Consider the following 7,155-nt stretch of genomic DNA (forward strand, 5'->3'; position numbering starts at 1 on the left):
CTGATCAGCTGCTGTCTGCTGCGCCTAGTCGTGTCGGATTCTTTGTGACCCCATGGGCTGTAGCCCCTCAGGTTCCTCTGTCCATGGGGATTCTCCAGACAAGAATACTGGAGTGGGTTGCCCTGCCCTCCTCCAGGGGATCTTCCCAACCCAGGGATCAAACCCAGGTACGTCTCCTCCATTACTAGGCAGATTCTTTACCACTAGCACCACCTGGGAAGCCACGTGTTGTGTTGGTCGCTCAGCCATATCCGACTCTTTGTGATCCATGGGCTGTAGCCCTCCTAAAATGACTTACTAACTAACACAGTCAGGATCATTTTCATCCTTCATGTCCCCTCTTACTTCTTATCAACTTTATGGAGGCAGAAGAGGAAGACCAGAGGAGTTGCACCTGGCATGCAGAGAAGGCCGCTCAGGCATCACAGGGAAGTTCGGGATCTGAGAACTCTCTGTTTTATGCTTCTGACTCAGAAGTTATTGATTGTAATGGAGCTAGATTAATCAGTTCATTCTCTTAACTGGGCCAGGAACAGATATAAGCCATAGCAGTGGGGGCTGTTTTCACGTCTGCTTGGAGTGTTTGCTTCCTGAAGAAAATATGTTCAGTGAGGTGAGTATAGAAAACCTCATTATTTATACAGTGTGAAAACCCATCACTGTGCGAATTGAAGCATCTTATTACAGGCAAGAGGCTCCCCTCGTGGCTCAGTGGTTAAAGAAATTCATCTGCCAATGCAAGAAATGGGGGTTTGATCCCTGGGTTGGGAAGATCCCCTGGAGTAGGAAATGGCAACCCACTCCAGTATTCTTGCCTGGGAAATCCCATGGACAGAGGAGCCTGGCGGGCTACAGTCCATGGGGTCACAAAAGAGTTGGACACAACTTAAGGACTGAGCATAACAACAACATTATAGGCACAACTATTTCCTTCTCTTATACCCCCCACCACCTTGCAGTTCACTACATGTGCATACGCACCATTCAATCTATTTAAATGATTTAATCTTCACAAGCAGCCTATGGTTGGCGTAATAAGTCATTACTGAGGAGAAAATAGAGGTTCAGAGAAGTTAAGTGATTTTCCAGTGGTCACACAGCTACCAATGGCAGCACTGGGACTTGAAAGAAAGGAGGAAACGGTATTTAACCTACAGTGGGGCAGGAGAGGTAGCCACGCTTCCAACTCTGCTGTCCATGGGCTCCTCCACTTGGCAAGTAGGAAGGCGGCATTCATCTGGCCCGACCACCGCAGGAGCACCCAGTCTTCCTATGGCTACCGCCACGTCCTATTGTTATTTACTTGACTGTGGAGCACACTGCAAAATCCTAGGACATACGCTTTCATTTAAAACTGGCTTTGAGGGACTTCCCTGGGGGGCTAAGACTCCATAGTCCCAGTACAGGGTTCAAGCCCTGGTCACGCAACTAGATCCCACATGCCGCCACTAAGAGTTCACATGCCACAATAAAAGATCCTGCGTGCCACAACTAGGACCCAGGGTAGCCAAATAAATAAACAAACATTTAAAAGAGTTGAGAAATTTTGCCAAATGTCACAGTCTCTCCTCTGAGTGAGCGACATAGCAGAACCACTCACCATCCCTTAGGCTGCCAACTGGGGTCCATGGAACTGTCAGGAGGGCTTTTTACCCATTCACCATCTAAACCATTTCAAGCAACCCTACTGTAAATCCCTGACAATGAGGGTTCTTTGTGCCTTATAAATACAGTCCTCTACTGTGTTGCCTTCTCTGAACATTGGGACCCAAGGCCCAGTCCCCAAACCACGTGTGTTCTGTGTCTAGTCTCCCTCTCTAAGTGGGATAATCTCATCACATGCCTTTAAATGCCACCTATACACTGATGATCTCTGCATGTATACCCACAAGCCTAGCCTCTCTGCTATATTCCAGCCTCATGTATGCAGCTGTCTACTCAGCACTGCAACGTCTAACGCATCAAAACCAGCATGTCCACATCCAAACTTTCAGTTGCCTTCAGCCCCTCCACTCTCCTTTCACGGTCTTTTCCATTGCAGCAAATGGGAATCCCACGTTTCTCAGTTTCTCAGTCTGAAACCTTTGGAGTCTTCCCTGGATTCCTCTCAGCCTCTCAGAACCCATGGCTCATCTGTCTTCACAGAACATCGAAAATCTGCTACTTCTCACCACCTCTGTTGCTATGCAGCCACCTTCACCTGGACTATTGCGATGGCTTTGTACCTGGTCTCCCTACACAGCAACCAGAGTTGTCCTTTTAAAATGTACACCAGAATTATCATTGCTCCAAACCTTCCAAGGTATTTCCACCTTTCTCTCATGGTTGCTACATAATATTGTTCCACTCACCTCTCTAACCTGCCCTCCAACCATCACTCCCTTGCTGCCACCATCTGCTAGAAATGTAGGGAAATAAGAACAGGGGCTTCATTTTATCCCACGAAGCATGGAGCCCAGTGCCTAGACAAAATCTAGAACATACAAGATACTGAGTAAATAGAGGTGGAAACACAAATGCCTTTTCCCTCTGTCTGGTTGATTCATTAACGCCATCAGTCCAGAGCCTGACCGCAGCAAAGAGTACCCCCTGCTCACCGCAGCTAGAGAAAGCCCACACACAGCAAAAAAAGAGCCATGTGCCACAAAAAAAGACCTGGAGCAGCCATAAGTAAATAAATAAATAAATTTCAACTAAACAAATAGGTTAGGGGGCCAGATGTAGCCCACAGACCATGGTTTACTGATCCCTGATCAAGGAAATACAATGGAATATTACTCAGCTCCTAAAAAGAATGAAATAATGCCATTTGAAACAACATGGATGAACCTAGAGATGGTCATGCCGAATGAACTAAGCCAAACAGGAGAGATACCATGTGATATCCCTTATATGCAGAATCTAAACAGAAGTGTTACAAATGCACTTACAAAGCAGAAACAGATTCACAGAGGGGAAGAATGGGGGAAAGGACAGGGAGTTTGGGATCAACACGTACGCACTATTGTATTTGAAATGAATAACCAATAAGATTCCACAGTACAGCACAGGGAACTCTGCTCAATATTATGTGGCAGTCTGGATGGGAGAGGAGTTTGGGGGGAAATGGATACGTGTATATGTATGGCTGAGTCCCTTTGCTGTCCTCTTGAAACTATCACGATATTGTCAATTGTCTGCTATTTATAAAGTAAAAAGATTTTTTAAAGACTTTTTAGAAAGGGATGGAGACCTCATTTGGGGAAAGAATCTAAAGAACTTGTCTGGATATCAGCGATTTTTAGAAGACGGCTGCTCGCGTCTACAGATTCTGTCGACTTCTGCTGCAGTATTTCCCCAGTCTCCAGCCACCCCCTCCCTGCTCACTTCAGACTGTCCCCCATAGTCTGAATCAGCTCTGGCCAAACTATGCTGCTGGGCTTCCCCGGTGCCTCAGATGGTAAAGAATCCTGCAATGCGGGAGACCTGGGTTCCATCCCTGGGTTGGAAAGGTCCCCTGGAGGAGGGCATGGCAACCCACTCCAGTATTCTTGTCTGGGGAATTCCAACGGACAGAGGAGCCTTGGTGGGCTACAGTTGATGGGGTCACAAAGAGCTGGACGTGACAGAGCGGCTAAGCACAGCAGAGCACAACCTGTCCTGTTATTGTTTGTCCTGAATTCAGTGGGTTTTGTACACTGATAGGCGCTCTCGGTTTGTCTCAAGTCTGAAGTGAAGGGGGGATTCTGTCAGCAACCAGGGACCTCTGTTCAGTCCTGAATGGCAGGTTTTTCTTCCAGTTCCAGAACTTGTCCCCATACATGTGCTAAGTACATACTTACACCAACTCTAGCTTGTCTACTTGGTTAATATATTGTGCCAGATTCAATACACTGCTCCCTTATATCTGTTTGTACGTTTTATTTTTGTTTCAAAAAAATCTGAACTAAGACTAGCATATCCTTGAACTCCTGGCAAAATTTAAATATTAATAAAATAGTATATCCATAAAAAAGGGATAAAGAAATGTTAAACATGCAGATTAAATTTTTAATTGTGTGCATGGGCAATATATTATGAAACACAAAAAAAATTGAGAAAATATTCTTGCAATATTTAAAAACTATCATCCAATTCAGCAAAATTATCTATGTCATTGACCAATGATTGATGGTCCAACATATCAGCCATGCTGTTTCCCTTTCTACTTACTTGTCACATAAAGGAAAAATCAACCCACATTCATATAGGAACTGCACTTGTTCATCAACTGAAACAATAGATCAGCTACATTCTGGATACAAGAGCCCAGAGCAAAATTCAGCAAAGGCATTTTAGCGAACTCCATTGGCTATAAGAAGCTTGGCTTCCCTGGTGGCTCAGATGGCAAAGAATCTGCCTGCCATGCAGGAGACCCAGGTTCAGTCCCTGGGTCAGGAAGATCCCCTGGAGAAGGGAATGGCAACCCACTCCAGTAATCTTGCCTGGAAAATCCCAAGTACAGAGGAACCTGGCAGGCTACAGTTGATGGGGTCACAAGAGAGTCGGACCCAACTGAGTGACTAATACGCACTCATAAGAAACTCACAATAAAGAGTATTATATCATTTGTAGTTTGTAAATTGTGTTTGCTCTTTGTTTACGTCAATAAGCACTTATCAACACACCACTGAACACCAGTTCTTCCTGTACTTTAAACTATTTTGTTAAAGCCTGGGCCTGGTAACACTCCGTTTTACAACTTTTGAGAACAAGTCATGTACCGTATGGCAGCTCAGAGAAGGTCCCTGAAGTACACAGCCCATCTGCCCAAGGCATCCATAAGGAACTGGCTAGTCTAGAAGCCATGAGCTCTGCAGGGTCCTGTACTCTCCTAGTTGAACCCCAAACATTCCAATGGAAACAAACATTCTCAAGTTCCTACACACTCCTGGGAAAACCCTATTTTCAAACCAAAATTGAATACGTGTTCTGAAAATGTCTGTTACACCTGAAAACTAAGAACATTATAGGAAAATTAGGTCTTATATTCTTGGACTGCATCGCTTCTAGCCTTATGACAAAGGCGTTCACTCTTGAGATAGTTTTAAAACATTGACCAATCAATCCATGCAAATCAATTATTTAAGAGAATACTTGGACTTCAAAAAAAAATTAAATAATTTCAAATGTACTACTGTTGTTCCGGAGGAAGACAATTTCTGGCCGGGACAGAGAATCAAGCCAGTCTAAAAGAACTGGTAAGTCTATTTAGAAAAAGTGCACCCCAGTTCCAGGATCACTAAAGCTATTTCTGGGTATAGTGTAGTCAGACAGTCAAGAGTTGTAGCTCTGGAAGTATGACCCTAAGAACTGTGGGAGATTCTAGGGCTTCTATAACTGCCTTATAATTTTGTTTGGGGACTCTGTTTACATTCCTATGGCCTGTCTCAGGATGTGTGCTCTTAGAGGCAGTGACTGTGTTTTCCTTTTAATCCCCCAAATGACAGATTGCACAGCATAGTGTAGGAGCTCTAACACTGCACGAGGGGAAAAGGGACTCCTTGTAACTACTGGTGATAACTTAGCATCCTCAACCACTGCTCCGGGACAGGGAGGGTGCGGGGTCCCAGCTCACACTTGCACGGAGGGAAAAATAGCTTTCATGCATCAGAAAGAACACAGGCCTTGTCCACAGAAGAGCTGGATTCAGAGCCTGGCTCTGCTCTGTGTGACCTTGGAAAAACTTCTTTCCAAATACGGCCACCTCTCCACCAGCACCCTTTAATACAAGCAACCATCCCCTAGGCTGTGATGTCTGAGTCAGCCTTCTCTTGGCTCTCCCCAAGTCCACTCCCACCCCCTCCAATGCAGCGTTCTCACAATAACCAGAAGGAGTTTTGACACAACAAATCTCATCTCATTCCATGGCTCTTCATTGGCTCCCTGTGTCCTCAAAGATAATGTGTAGATTCCTTTTCAGAACACACGCACCCTTCACCATCTGTTCCCTGCACTGGTCCCCGGGGTGCTTTTGGCCACACCATTCACACCATTCCATTCTTTGCTCTGGGCACACTGGCCTCTCAGTAGCCTATCCCTTCTCCAGTGGATCTTCTTGACCCAGGAATCAAACCGGGGTCTCCTGCATTGCAGGCGGATTCTTTACCAGCTGAGCTGCCAGGGAAGGCCCTGCTCCTCACTTACTCAAGCCCATTCTAGTCTCCAAGTCTTGCCTTGGCTCTTCCCTCCCCGTCTCCCATCCTCACACCTCATTTCATCCAGTTCACTCTTATCAGCTTATAGAACTCATGCACTGCCTCTGGAAAACCAGCTCTGGTTCTCCGGACACACTGTCTCTCGTGTTTTCTTCATGCCTTTATCTCAAATGCATTGAATGAACTATTTATAAAAGTATTTGTTTTTTGTCTGTCTTCCTCAGACAGACCAGAAGCTTGAAGCAGTGAGGAACACGTGTGTGTGCCTCCCCCATCACCGCTCCCCAGTATCCTCACCAGCTAGCCAACGGTAGGTTCTCAGTAAATGTCTTGAACTAACAGCTGGCAGAGCTTTATTCTTTGAAATTGTTTCTTCATTTACAAATGGCAATAAGGCCCGCTTCATAGGACTGTCACGAGCATGAAGTTAGATAACTCATGATAAAGCTCTCCCATGGTGTCCTGTATATAGGAGACACTTAATAAATGTTTGTTGAGTGACTATAAGAACTACAGCTTCTAAACTAGCACTTCTTTAAGTGGGCCCAGGAAGCAGACTAGGCTAGTAATTAGCACTTGTAAAGATTTCTTTATTAGGTGATTAATACAACTTAAACCTTGGTTATTGAGGCTAAGCTATTATTAAGGCAAGTGCTGTTGATTGGCACTTGCTGGGCATGGGCTGTAGCTCCGTGCCAGACCAGGACACTTGTAATATTGTCCTGGGTGATGGGTTCACCAAGATTTAGGAGATATAGACAGAAAGGGGGCTGTTTAATGGTTGGGAAGTGCAAGGAAAATCCTGGTGTACACACAGAGGCACGAGGATGCTTCCAGGCTGGTGACTTCAAAATTCAGCCCAGAACTTGGCAACCCACTCCAGTATTCTTGCCTAGAAAATCGCATGGATGGAAGAGCCTGGTGGGCTACAGTCCATGGGGTCGCAAAGAGTCAGACATGACTTAGCAATTAAACAACA

The sequence above is a fragment of the Capra hircus genome, chromosome 15, assembly GCF_001704415.2.
Source record: "Capra hircus breed San Clemente chromosome 15, ASM170441v1, whole genome shotgun sequence".
In the NCBI taxonomy this organism is placed as follows: Eukaryota; Metazoa; Chordata; class Mammalia; order Artiodactyla; family Bovidae; genus Capra; species Capra hircus.